At 44.4% G+C, this 14,600-nt stretch overlaps 1 protein-coding gene across 5 annotated transcripts in view; it reads right to left on the bottom strand.

Moving 5' to 3' along the window:
• Positions 1–14,600, bottom strand: part of DENND2B (DENN domain containing 2B) — a 148,368-nt gene that overhangs the window by 36,829 nt on the left and 96,939 nt on the right. The gene's annotated exons all lie outside the window — the stretch shown is intronic.

Genomic DNA, 14,600 nt, shown 5'->3' on the forward strand with positions numbered 1-14,600 from the left:
ATGTTTCCATTATTCTCATTTGGAGGTGGGAGAAGATGCCTTTAACAGAAAACAACCCGAACATGTGTTTATTCATTCAACAAATACTTAGTGAGCACCTACTATCCCCCAGGCCCTGTTCTAGGTGCCGGGCATAAGAATAAATGAGACAAAAATTCATGTCCTCATGAAGCTTAAACTCTAGTGGGAGAGGACAGGCCTCTAACGACACTCAGAATCTCTCAGGAAGCCTCCTGAATGTGCCTCATCTCTCCTCACCTTTTGATATATGCTCCCCTAGGGATGAGTTTCCTCAATTCAAGGTAAGGTATTCACTAGGCCATGAAGCCACTGTGTTTATGGGGTGGGGGGGGGGGTGTGGACAGCATGGCTCCACATGAAAAGAAATATAGTAAGGATCTCTGGTCTGTCCAACTCCAGCATGCTTTTAGAACATGACTCCCTAATTTCCCTTAGTAGTTCCAGCATGGAAAAACCTCCACAAGGTAAGATATTCTCTCAAACCCTAAATACCTAGCCTGCCTTTTTTTTTTTTAAGAGTTTTTTTTTTTTTTTTAATTTGACACAAAGAGAAAGAGAGAGCACAAACAGGGGGAGCAGCAGAGGGAGAGGGAGAAGCAGGCTCCCTGCTGAGCAAGGAGCCCGAAGTGGAGAAGCAGGCTCCCTGCTGAGCAAGGAGCCCGAAGTGGAGAAGCAGGCTCCCTGCTGAGCAAGGAGCCCGAAGTGGGACTCGATCCCAGAACCCTGGGATCATGACCTGAGCCGAAAGCAGACACTTAACTGCCTGAATCACCCAGGTGCCCGAAAACCTAGCCTGCTTTAACTAAAGTTTAGTTTCTCTCCTCTCAGGAAGGATCAGATAGAGAAGAGACTGGCCCTTCCCTTTAAAGGTGCTGGTCTTCGTGTCACTGGTCACTGTTGTTTGGGGCAGAGCTACAGGGGCTCCTTGCACAGCTTCCCCACACAGGCCAGGCCCAGTGTGTTCTAGCAGCTCGGGATGGGAGAAGGGGCCTGCCCACGCTGACCTGAAGCCTAGTCATCCCCAGGTTCAGCCCAGGGAAGGCAGCACTCACTCACTCCAAGGTCCTAGGGATAAATTCATAAACAAGAGAGATAAGGCCTTGCCCTCATGAGATTTCACTTGACAGAAGAACTCATTGCTATGTCTCCAAGGTTCTGCTTCTACCTTTTTAGGAATTTACTATAAGCAAAGCCACTCACTCACTCTGAGCTTCCAGTTTCAACTCCTTAAAACTGTTCTGACAATATCACAGGGCTGTCATAATGGGCAAATGAGACTATGGATGTGAACTGATATCATACACTGTAACTCACTATGACTGTTAATTATCATTAGTATTAAGTCTTTCACCAGGTTATGCTAGGCCAGTTGTTCTCAACAGAGGGTAAGAACATTATAAAGCCTTAGGGTTCACGTTTCAGAGTAGCTACTAATGAGTTATGTGACCTTGAGCAAATAACTTTATGTCTTTAAATCTTAGTGTCCTGATCTGTAAAATGGAGGTTAAAAGATCACACATCTCAGGGGGTTATTGTAAGGAATAGAGACAACACACATCAAGTGTTGAGCTCAGTGGCTAACACATAGTACCCAGTCTTAGCTTGATAATTACTAAACTAACAAGGGGCTCGCTATTCTGAATAATCACTTGGCAAACTTTTTCAAAGAGCTTACCTTTGTCCTTGGATTCTAAATATCTGGAGTGAAAGAGGAAGAGAATAAATTTAAACTGGCCATAAATCCTTTGCAGCTCATGCTATCAAAAGGTGGATTCTATTTTTCTGCCCCTTAAAACTAGGTTGACCTTGTGATTTGCTTTGACCAACAGAATGGAGTAGAAATTTTTTTTTATTAACATATAATGTATTATTAGCCCCAGGGGTACAGGTCTGTGAATCGCCAGGTTTACACACTTCACAGCACTCACCATAGCACATACCCTCCCCAATGTCCATAACCCAACCACCCTCTCCCTCCCCCACTCCCACCCAGCACCCCTCAGTTTGTTTTGTGAGATTAAGAGTCTGTTATGGTTTGTCTCCCTCCTGACCCCATCTAGTTTCTTTTACTCTTTTCCTACCCCCCAAGACCCCCATGTTGCATCTCCACTTCCTCATATCAGGGAGATCATATGATAGTTGTCTTTCTCCGATTGACTTATTTCGCTAAGCAGAATGGAGTAGAAATTAAGCTGAGTCCCGAACGTGAGGCCTCAGGAGGCCTTGCAGAATCCGCCTTCACGTACCTGGAATGCTACCCTGAGACTGTCATGTTAGGAAGCCAAGCTAGTCTTTCAGAGAATGAGAGGCCATGTGGAGCGCAACCGAGGTCCCCGAAGCCAATAGCCAGCCCCAATGTGAGCCTGGCACGTGAGAGAGGTCATCGTGGACTCAACCAAACTTGGCTACATGAAAGACTCCAGGGCAAACCAGAAGAGGGACTGCCCAGTAAATGCACAGAGACGTGAGAAGTAATAAAATGTTCTAATAGCAAAATGATGCAGGGAGGAAAGGTCAGCTGCGTGTATAATTGATCTGCCCTATCCCAGTGCAGAACCACTGCCCTGAACCTTCCTTCCCCACGCCTCTCTCCTCCACTTCCCCAAAGAGCAGCTTCCATGGTCTTGTTGTTTCGATCTCATTCTCTCTCCTACTAGGAGCTCTGGCCTGAGAATCTCCTCAGGGCACTCCCTGCAAATGGAGCTAGTTCTGTAATCCCAATAATAGAATAAGCTTCCATCAGTCTTTGCCCCAAGTGGAAGGAGGGCTCAGGAACAACCTGTTAACCCAGAAAACAAGGAGGCTTGAGGACTGGAGATGAGGATGCATGGTTCTTTGTGGCAGTGTTCCCATGGCAGGTGGCATCTCCTGGACATAAATGGGAGGGGGTGCTCCCTCCCTCACAGACGCCAGTCTCCTCTAGCTATTTTCCAGTTCCTCAAATGCAGGCTGGCAGTGAAAGCAAGGTAACTCTCCCTCTCTTGGACAATGGGAAACTGTAGCTACATGAATGGTGGTGCCTTGATCCAAATATATACCAGGAGCTATTTTAGGCATCAAGGATCAGCAGAGATTAAATTAGATGAAGTCTCTTGATAGGTTATAGTCTGGTGGAGGGAAGCAGTGTGGCTTTATTTGTTTAGAGCAAACAGACAATAAACAAACCAGCACTAACAGATGGATATGGAGCCAATGAAGAAGAATAAGAAAGGCTAAAGGGAGAGAGAGAGTCACAGTGAGGGAGATCAGGGAAGGCCCCTCTGCTGGGGACAATGTGAATATAGTCTTAAGGAAGTAAACAATGAGTTTATGCAGGGGAGAAATGTTGTAGGCAAAAGGAGCAATGGCGCAAAAGCTTGAGGCAACTACCTACATACTGTATTCTGGGCTCAGCAAAAAGCCCAACGTGGACAGAGTGGAGTGAGGAGAGCAGAAGGCTGGAGCTTAGTCAGTTGCATCAGAACACCCTATGGGCCAATAATAACACTTGGGCTTTTACTCTGAGACAGAAAGGAAGCTCTTGAAAGGGTGTTAGCAGAAAAATGATATGCTCTGACTTCACAGCAGAGAATGAAGTGCAGGGATGCAAGCGTGGCAGCAAGGAGATCACCTAAAGGACACTGCAATAAGCCAAGCAAGAGATTATTATGGCTTGGATTAGAATGGGAGCAGAAGAGAACAATCTATTTTGAGAGCTATATCAAGAGGATTTGCTGATGAACTGGATAAAAGGTATGAGAGACAAAGAGAAGTCAAGGATGATGTCAAGGTTTTTGGCCTGAGCACCTGGTAGAATGGAGTTAGAGTTATAAACCTCATCTAGGAATCATTAGCAGTATATAGTTATTAAAACTATATGACTAAGTATGGCTAGTATCAAAAAGACAAGAAATAAGCATTGGCAAGCATATGGAGAAAAGGGAACCCTTGTGCCCTTTTGGTGGGAATGTAAATTGGTGCAACTACTAGGGAAACAGTATGGAGGGTCCTCAAAAGATTAAAAATAGAAATACCATCTGATGTAGTAATTCTACTACCGGGTATTTACCCAATGAAAATGAAAGCAATAATACAAAAGGAAATATGCACTCCTATGTTTATTGCAGCATTATTCACAATAGCCAAACTATGGAAGCAACCTAAGCATTCAACAGTAGATGAATGGCTAGCCAAAGATATGATACACACACACACACACACACACACACACACACACACACACACACGTATATACATACAATAAAATGTTACTCGGCCATAAAAAAGAATGAGATCTTGTCATTTGCGATGATACGGATGAACTAAAGGGCCTTATGCTAAATGAAATAAGACAGAGAAAAACAAATACCCTATGATTACACTTCTATGTGGAATCTAAAAACAAAAAAGTAAACAAACAAACAAACCCAAACAGACCCTTACCCTTAAACACAGAGAACAAACTGATAGCTACCAAAGGGAGGGAGGTGGGGGGATGGGCAAAATAGGTGAAGGGGATTAGGAGGTACAAACGTCCAGCTATAAAAAAAATAAGTCACAGAGATGAAAAGTACAGCATAGGGACTATGGTCAATAATATTGTGATAACACTGTAGGGTTACTCACTGTGGTGAGCATTGCATAGTGTATAGAATTGTCAAATCACTATGTTGTACACCTGAAACTGACATAACATGTTTGTCAACCATACTTCAATAATAAAAGACAGAAAACTATCTGACTATAAGAGCTCATCTAGGGAGTCAGTAGCTACAGAAACCCAAGGCCTGAACTGGAGCACTCCAGTGTTTCAAAGTCATGTAGAGGGAGGAAGAACCCGTGAAGAAGATTGACCGAGAACAGCATGTAATAAGGAAGGAAGAAAATCATGAAGACTGATGTACTGGAGACCTCCAAAAAACATGGAGTGATCAACTGAGTCAAATTTGCTAACAATCGAGTAAGAGGAAGACAGAAACAGCTGATTATTAGATTTAGCAATACAGAGGATGCTATGATCTTGAGAAAGGAGATTTTGGAGAAGTAGGAAGGAAAGCCTGACTGGAAGGAATTCAAGAAAATGGAATGAGAAGTGGAGACAAAAAGTGCGGGCATCTCTTTCAAAGGGTTTTCCTAAAAACAGAAGAAAGAAATGAAGACGTGTGTAGAAGAGAACGAATGTAGTGTAATAGAAGCATTTTGTTGACTAGCTTGAGCTGGGAGATATGATGCAGTATGCTTGAATGATTTGAATGATGACTGGAATGATCCACTACAGAGAAAAGCTGCCAATGCAGGATAAGAGAGAGCAAACTCGGAATAATATCCTTAAACAAGCAGTAAAGGGGATGGGGATACCATGCCCATCTAGAAGGGTTGGCCTCAGACAGCAGAACCACTTTTGTTCTCAATCCCACCCACCTGGGCTGAATGTCTTCTCACATGGTCTCATTCCTATGCTGCTCTATGCTTCCATCATTGGCTTTTACTGCCTCATGTTTTCCAGTGCATTCCATAGAGGAGAGAAAAGGTCCAGATTTGTTCTTTGCTTCCTACTCCTTCAAGCATCTGTACCGAGCTCCTTCCCAAAACACACTGATGTACTTAATGACTGAGTCCTATCAATTCTATAACCTTCACATCTCTCGGATAATGACCCAGTTCCTCCTCATCTCCTCTGTTATGACTACCCTTGGTTCAGATCTGATCTTTCACCAGGACTCTTAAAACGATCTAATTTCTCTCTCTGCCTTCAATCTTAACCTAGTTCTAGTCAGTCCTCACATCTTCTGACATCTTTCTAAAATGCAAAACTCTTCATGCTTGAAACTCCCCACTATCCAAATTCACTGGCATGGATGACAAGGTCCCTCATGATCTGATTCTTATTTTCACTTTATCATCTGCCTTTTCCTACATACAATCCCAAAACCACTCGCATCAAACTTCTCGCCTTTCATGCCTCTAGGCCTTCACATATTGTTTGCTTTGCCTAGGATGCTGGCTTGTTCACGTACATATCTCTGTGGCTTCACTCTGGAATCCCTCTTGACCCTACCCCCTTCATCTAGGTGGAGATGGCCAAGTTTTTATGCCTCCACTGCACCTGGAAAAATGTCTGTTATGGTACTTGTAACATGTTATTGGACTACACTGTTTCCTCACCTATATCGCTTACTAGATAGATGATGAGTGGACCTAGTTGAAGGTGGTGATGGTGTCTTATTAATCTTGATATCCCTTACTCTTTGCATTGCACCTAGAATTTAGTGGGACTTAATATTTATATTGAATGACTGAATGAGTAAATAAAAGATAAATAGTTAAAACCTAGGTTTCTTTACGCCTACCTAGGATATTAGTCACAGACTTCCCTGTTTCCCCCTCTTTGTCACATGTGACCTGAAGAACAACACAAAAAGTTACATAAAGCACTTAGTGAAGACCAGCACAGCTGTAAAGCACTCTCCCATAAAGGCAAAAATCATATACCAGACCAAGAGTCTAAAGACCCAGATTTCCTCTGGTCCTGATTCCCTCACTTTCTGGATGTGCTCATGGAAAAGTCATCTAAATTCTCTGACCTCCAATTCTTTATCCATTGAACAGTAAAAACACTTGCTCTGAGTATCCTTACAAACTAGCTGTGTGGCTAAAATGATGTACATTTAAAAAGTGCTTGAACACAATACCTCCAGGAAGGTAAAAGAAATATAAAAATAAATACAGCACAGCTAAAAGACACCTAAGCCTGGGCTGTGATCATCTTTTGCTCTTTATTCTAAAACCTCAGGCCTGTCCCTGGGGAGGCAGACACTGTGAAACTGGGCACTCATGTCACCGCCTTGTCAGCAGGCAGCCAGATCTGCTGCTCAGCACAGGTATGGATGCCAACACTGCAGCATGTGACTGGCCAAAAGCAACATTTACAGGAGAGGGAGTAAGATAAACAGATAAAAAGAGAAAGAAAGAAGAAAGGCTGGGGAGAATGCAAAGGAAATTTAAAGGAAACAGAGGAGCATAAACACTCAGACAAATATGTAAGACAACTGAATAGGAAAGAATATGAACTAAGGGTATAGAAAGACAAATCTACAGAAAAAACATGTGCAGTATATGTATACATAGACAGAAGGTGGGAGTTAAAATGCAAACTATGTGCCCTTCCCTCTGGTATTGTTTCCTAAGAACATAACCCAACCCTTCGCTTAGTGATCTGAGCCATTCTCCAGGAACACAGTGGTAAGCATTCATGCCGAGGGATGCCCCATATATTGCCAAATGCACCCAAGAGCTCTCTGGGAGGGAAGCCTATCTTTAGTCCTTGATGACAAGAGGTTTTGAACTCATCATGTTCTGCTGTCAGGGCTTCTGGGATTGTCGGTGTCAGGAAGAGGACCAAGTTGGGGCCAGTTGGAGAAGGTTCCTGTGGGTCCAGGAAATAGTCCCGGAGGTAACAAGATGGACTGTGGATGTCATGAAGCAAGCCTTGATCTGAAGATTAAGGTTATATGGAGCCCAGCTTCTAGTATGCTTAGTCTCTACTAAACAGGTGTCTAGCCTGCTCCCCAGTGAAACAGTCTTGGAGTTGGCCATTCACCAATACAGGGCTGTTCAATGAAGGTGGGCCCTTGTTGACTCAGTGGACATCAGCATCCGCCCATCACACAGTGACTGCCTCAACTCTGGAGATGATGTTCTCACTCATTCCCTCAAGGCCATACTCTGAGGCATCCAAGGAGGAGAAAGGAGAGGAAGGCTTCGTGAGTCCCATTAGCAAGCCCTGAAGCCTGCTCCCCCAGGCCAAAGCAGGGGCTCAGCTCAGTAACTCCCACTGACATCCCACTCTGGGATGGTCCTGATAAAAAGCCAAAGGATAGGGTGACACAAGTTGGCCTTCCTGTTCCCAAAGCAACCTCATCTCAAAAGATTGGAAGCCCTCAACAGGGTCCAGGATGCCTCATCCTCCAAGGAACTACATATGGGTCACCATCTACAGAGACTCTTGAGGTCAACCATAGCTTGTCAGAGTAAGTAGAATGGTAGGTAGGGTCAGAGCAGAAACTAAGTCACCTTTTCACTTCCAAAAGTACACCTAAGAATCTACCAAAGCCCTATCTGTCTACCTTCCAGCTGATTTCTAGGGAAGCACAAAGAGGATCAGGAACCCCAAATCCTCTAAGTAGTAGCTGCAATGAACACAGAGTATTTACAAGACAGAAGCCATCCCTGAGGCAGGTAAAAAATGATGCCTTACAGGAATATCCCCAAAACCCTAGTCTAGTAAAAATGAGACTGCTTTATAAAGCAGAACCAGGTATTGTGCAAAGCCAACAGGGAGAGAAATGTAGCTCCAGAAAACCATACTAAAGATACTTACAATGGTTTTAAAACATGATCCCTTAATTCTTTGACATGTCTCCTATAAAAAGCACCCCTTCCCTTGAATCTGGGTTCTACAACTGACCAATAGAATATAACTGAAATGAATCGGCGCCAATTTTCAGGCCCAAGCTTCAAGAAACTAGCAGCTTCTACTTCCTATCTCCCATCCTGTGAGGAAGCCCAGGCCACGTAGAGAAGGTACATATAAGTGTTCTAATAGACCTAGCTGAGGTTCCAAAATAGCCAACATTAACCCCCAGACATGAGGCAAGATACCTCTAGGTGTCACCTGCTCCTAGTCAGTGAGTCACCCTATACCTTGAAGTCCTTCCAGCCAAGGTGCCAGACATCATGGAGCAGGGACCAGCCATCACTGCAGTGTTCTCTGAACTCCTAAGCCACAGAGTCTGCGAGCATAATAAAATAGTTGTTTTACACCATAAATTCTGGGGTAGTTATGTCGCAGTCAATACGTGGAACAGATTTTGGTACCTAGAAATTTAGTGCTGTTGAAACAAAATCCTAAATCACTGACTTGGGGACTGAGTGACAGGCTATCAAGAGGGGTTAAGGGAAAGTAAGGAAATGTTAGTAGAAGCTAGAGGGAAGGGGACCCTCGTAAAAAGGTTGAAAACTTTGGTAATTCTGTCCCCAAAAGCAATATGGAAAATGGGAAATCTACCTAATTCAATGATCCAGCTTTAAGTATCTTGGAGCAGAGCACTGCGGGTGCCATCCGATGTCTAGCTGCCTACAGTGTAAGACGGAAGAGAGGAGCCAGAAAAGGGACTGTTTCGTTTTCAAGCAACACGGAAAGGAAACAGAAACGAGAAAGGGCTTTCTGGGTTAGAAAATAACACTTGTTTCTGTCTCTCTAGACAGGAAAGAATTCTCAAATTAAGAAATGGCTTCCAGATTGTACTGGGAGTTTTACTATGTGTGTGCGTGAGCGTGCGGGTGTGTGAACTGATCAGACCATACACTTTAAAGGGTTCAGTTTACTGTAGTTTAATTATCCCTCAATAAACCTCTTTGAAAAAGAGCTAGAGTAGGACTAGACCCTTGTCTAATCTTAAAAAATCCTTTGTCAAGACCTAACAAAATGGTTTCAAGCATTGCCTCAGAGAATCTCAGGGACAGACAGACAAAAGGCCTTCTAATGATTTGAAGGGTGGGCCTCGCAGATCCTCTGCAAATGGTAAGGCTTCAGGGACTCTTGAGAACCCCTGTCCCAGAGCACTCTCCCAGGGAACCCAACGCGGGAAGGGACTCACGGTAAAGGGATCTGTACATGGCCTCCTGTCGACTTCAGTGCGTTATAAAGGGATTCAAAAGAAACCCACGAAGTTTTTAAATGAAATATATTGGCTAGTACTGGAAAGCACAGAGACAGTATAAAATGAAGGGAAGACTCTGGACACTTGAAATATTATGGACATGAAGCAGATGGAGAAAACTACTCACCTATACGAAAGAGCTACCTTTGATAGAAAAGGCAGAGTCAGAGTCAGGGCAGAACTCAAAGCCCTGAGGGGGGAGCCAGAGACAAGGTAAATGCCTCCCAGGCAGTAAAACCAGGACCTAAAGAAGGCTTCCAGTCACTCGTGCCTCACTCTGTATGAGAATTACAATGGGCCAGTAACTGCTGAGCAGTCTCCAGTTTCCCTCTCCGTGAAGAGGGCAATCTATAGCAGTTATTCTGGGCCTGTCCCAACAGGGTATCTTGGGTGGCAGATACATACTCTCTTCAGTTTACAGGTCTACACATCAAGAGAAATAGTACCCAAGGAACTGCACACAATGAGAGAAAGGGACTGCACCCAAAGCGTTTCATCTATACCTGAACTTGACTCACGTGATGAGATCTTAGACTTCGAGCTAATGCCATGAACAAGATGAGACTTGGGAAGTTCGGGGAGAGATTGAGCGTATTTCACATTGGGGAAGGACGTGAAGTTTGTGATCAGAGGGCAGACTATGGCCAGTTGCGTATTCCAAAGACAGTGACCACGACCTATCCCATCTCACATGCCCTTCTAACGATGTGAAGTGGATATTCCTCTCATCAGGTGGGAATTATTTTCCCTCCACTTGTGTGATGTTGTGATTTATAATAAGAAATATAGAATTGGTCTTAGTCCCATTTCTGGCACAGAGCTCCTAAAACCCTTGGAATTGCCTAAGTGATGACAGCGATCAAGGTGTCTTTCATGCTAATGAAGTGACTTCTGGACTACACCTAAGCATGGGGGCTGTTTGCCAGGAAAACCAACCTTGTGATTAGAGGATTGGAACTTTCAGTTGTCATCCTCCCCAGAACTCCAGGAAGGGGAGACCGGCTGGAGGTTGAGTCAGACACCAATGGCCAGTGATCTCATCAATCATGCCTATGCAACTGAAAACTCCATAAAAACCCAAAAGGGCAGGGTTCAGAGAAGTTCCAGGTTAGTGAATCAGAATGCTGCCACATGCCACTGTGCAAGGCCCAAGCTCCCCAGGACAAAAAAATCCTTTATTTGAGATCTCGCCCTATATATCTCTTCATCTGGCTGTTGATTTGTACCCATTAATATCCTTTGTAATAAAATGGTAATCTAGTGAGTAGATGGGTTTTCTGAGTTCTGTGAACCCCTCTAGGAAATTCATGAACCCAAGGAGGGGGTCATGGGAAGCTCTGATGTTTAGCCAGTCTGTCAAAAGCACAGGAAACAACCTGGGCTTGGGACTGGCATCTGAGCCAAAGGGCAGTCTGTGGGACTGAGAGAGTCTCAGGTTGGAGTTGAATTGTAGGGCATCCAACTGGTGTCAGAGAATTGCCTAGTGGTTCGGCAATTCCACATTGGAACTGGGGTGCAGAGTTCTTTACATTGAACTTGGGCAGACCTTCGTTATCACCTTAAACAACAGGGTAAAACAGAAAAGATACCACACAACTTCTGTGGCTAGGTCATTAAAATGTCATGCATTTTTGCCTACTTCTCTTGAGATGCTCACTCTTGGAACCCGGACATCATGCTATAAAAGTATGTAACCAAACACAGAGGCCACACGTAGGTGGTCCCCAGCTGATGTCCGAGCTGACTGCCAGCATCAACAGACACGTAAGTAACAAGTCTTCAGATGACTCTAGCCCCTAGCCACTGAGTCACCAGTGTTGCAAGGAATAGAGACAAGCTTTCCCTAACGAGCCCTACCCAAACTGCAATTCATGAGCAAAATAAGTGACTGTTAAGGTTTTAAGCCACTAAGTTTAGGGCTGTTTGTTACGCAGCAATAAATATCCAGGCAAATTTTACTCATGTCACGGTTGGATTCTAGGAAGCATCTCAGGTAACAGGGGGCTAAGGCCACAGGTCCTCCAGAGAGGTGGCCTGCCACATCAGAACAGGCTCTGCAGCACCATCTTTTACCCACGGCCACCACTCTCAGGAGAGTTTCCCTATCTGCTAGATCTTACCCTCTTCCTGAATGCTAAGACAGTGAGCCCAGATCAGTGCCCACTTTAGCAGTAGGACCCCCAAAACCTGCACATATGAGTTGAAATTATGGTTCCACAGTCAATTAGCTATGTGGGTTTAGCTTCCTCATATGTAACATCAAGTAACTGGATGAATTCCAAGACCCCTCCAACTCTAACATTCCAAAAGAGTATGTGCTGGGCCTCCAAAGAGTTCCAACAGAGTAGTGGAAATAAGACCCCCATGAAATGCACCCTAGGAGGTACTGTATAAGAAGTGCCATCTGGACGCTCCAAAACAAGGGTTCCAAGAGTGAATACAGAGGGGAGGGAAATCCTTCTTCACTGGGGGGTTAAGAAAACACTTTGAATGAAGTAACTCTTGCAGCTAAACTTGCAGAAAGGTAAGGTTTGCAGTAGACAAACCTTACGAAAGCCAGGCCAAGTTTGACCATATCATACTTGACAACAGTTTTTGAGCAGGAAGATCCCAGGAATGTTTAGAGGGAGGTGAATGGAGTGGTGTAGTAAAACAACAGGACCAAGACAGCTAGCCTTAAGTTCTCTCTCCCTTTAGCTTTGTGTTTGGAGGGAGGGCCTCTCCTTGTCTTAGGTCTCAGCTTCCCAATCTGTAAAACAAGTGGGTTCAACTGAATGAGCTCTAAGGTTCCTTTCAGTTCTGCCTTTCTAAGAGCCTCGGAACTGAATGGAAAGGGAGCCCGAAGTTGCTAAGACCTATGAGAGAGGTACTATGAGGACTCAAATAGCACAGCAGGCTATGCTACAAGAGGCTCTTCTCCCAGACATCTAATCAACTGGCCAATAAATAGTTATCATCTTCCACATACCAGGCTTTGTTCCAGGCTCAAGGGAGAAGAAAAGAAGTCAACCAAAGTCCATGACCCCAAGAAGTCTACACTTTCACAGGCACCCAGGTTTCTCACACCTACATCCAGAAGCAATATTCCCAAACACAATACTGATAGCCTGTACCTCCATGGGGCAGTGACCCGGATGCTGGAGTTTCACAGTGAAGAAGCTGTCAAGGAAATCAGAAGGCATGATGAGCCTTCTGAGAAATGCCCCTACAGCCTGCCAGGCCTTATAGCACAAGTGAAATCTCCTGAGAGCAACACGTAGCAAAGTTCACCCCATTTAGGTAGCTGAATTAGCTTTAAACACAATAATTTCTTATTTGCAAGTCACCACACTGCTTCTATTCTCACTCTAGGTCATCCACACCAAAATCATAATGCCTGGCCTCTGAAATCCAGGGGAGCTTGGAGAATCCCACCTCTCACTCCCAAGACTGGATGCAACCAAATCTTATGAGCTGGGGTGCGAACCCTATGTAGGGAGGGTATATCTGGCAGCTGAGGGTGAAGAAACATGCCCATGCTGCCTCATTAACAAAGAGAAAGGGAAACCTGCTCCAAGAGACCAAAACCCGGCAAAGAACAGAACTTCGGTGGTCAAATGAAAAGGCTTAGATTTCCTCCTCCTACCTACCCTGACAATCAAAACTGGGCTATTAAACTATGGAAAGAACCCAGGTGTCCATCAACAGAGGAATGGATAAAGAAGATATGGTATATATATACAATGGAATACTATGCAACCATCAAAAGAAATGAAATCTTGCCATTTGCCACGACGTGGGTGGACTAGAGGGTATTATGCTTAGCAAAATAAGTCAATCGGAGAAAGATAACGGTCATATGATCTCCCTGATATGAGGAAGTGGAGATGCAATGTGGGGGGCTTGGGGGTTAGGAAAAGAATAAATGAAACAAGATGGGATTGGGAGGGAGACAAACCATAAGAGACTCTTAATCTCACAAAACAAACTGAGGGTTGTCAGAGGTAGGAGGGTAGGGAGAGGGTGGGGAGAGGGTGGCTGGGTTATGGACACTGGGGAGGGTATGTGCTATGGTGAGTGCTATGAAGTGTGTAAACCTGGCGATTCACAGCCTGGACACCCAGAACGTAACTAGCCCTACCCCAACCTAAGCGGAGCATCCTCCTCACAGCTACCCATTCTAGAGGCTGAGATCCCCAAAGCCAAATTTATCCCCCTTAGCTTCGGCAAAGGGGGTTAGGAAAGGTACATGGCTTTAATAAAAGAGCCCGGAGGTTATTCTAGGACATTAGCATCCAGCCCTGAACCAAACTTGAGAAGCCCCGGTGAGAGCTATATGTCAATCTCCCAGCTCTGGAAGCTTTTATCCCATCATAGGAACAGAGCTAACATTTATTGAGAAGCTTTATGCCAGAAACTATGCTAGGCACTGACATATATTATCTCATTTAATCCTCACAGCAACTCTGTGAGGTACATACTAGTATTATTATTTCATAGATGAGTATCCAAAATTTTGGAGGGCATAAGAAAATATCCTGAGATCTCACTATCTGGGGAGTAGTTAGAGCTTGGACTTGAAGCCAACTGTATATGATTTCAAAATCTGTGGTTTTTCTATCTAGAATTCTACATTCCACTTTATAAAGAAGAAGACCAAACCAAGAAAGTGAATTATAGCTTACACTGACTAAAATTCCCCAAGCTTCTTTGTTTACAGTCCGGCCTAAATTCCTGTAGAACCTAGACTTCTGCTTGCAACTTGTGCTAACATGCATAACTGTCTCCCCACCCCGATCCCCAGTATGGTCAACATCCCTCACTACAGTGTAGCCTAGCTCAGGCACAGTCCCCAAGCTGTCCTCATCTTAAGGAAAAGGATATAGCTGGGAGAATGTC

The sequence above is a fragment of the Lontra canadensis genome, unplaced genomic scaffold, assembly GCF_010015895.1.
Source record: "Lontra canadensis isolate GAN:19392208 unplaced genomic scaffold, GSC_riverotter_1.0 scaffold7, whole genome shotgun sequence".
In the NCBI taxonomy this organism is placed as follows: domain Eukaryota; kingdom Metazoa; phylum Chordata; class Mammalia; order Carnivora; family Mustelidae; genus Lontra; species Lontra canadensis.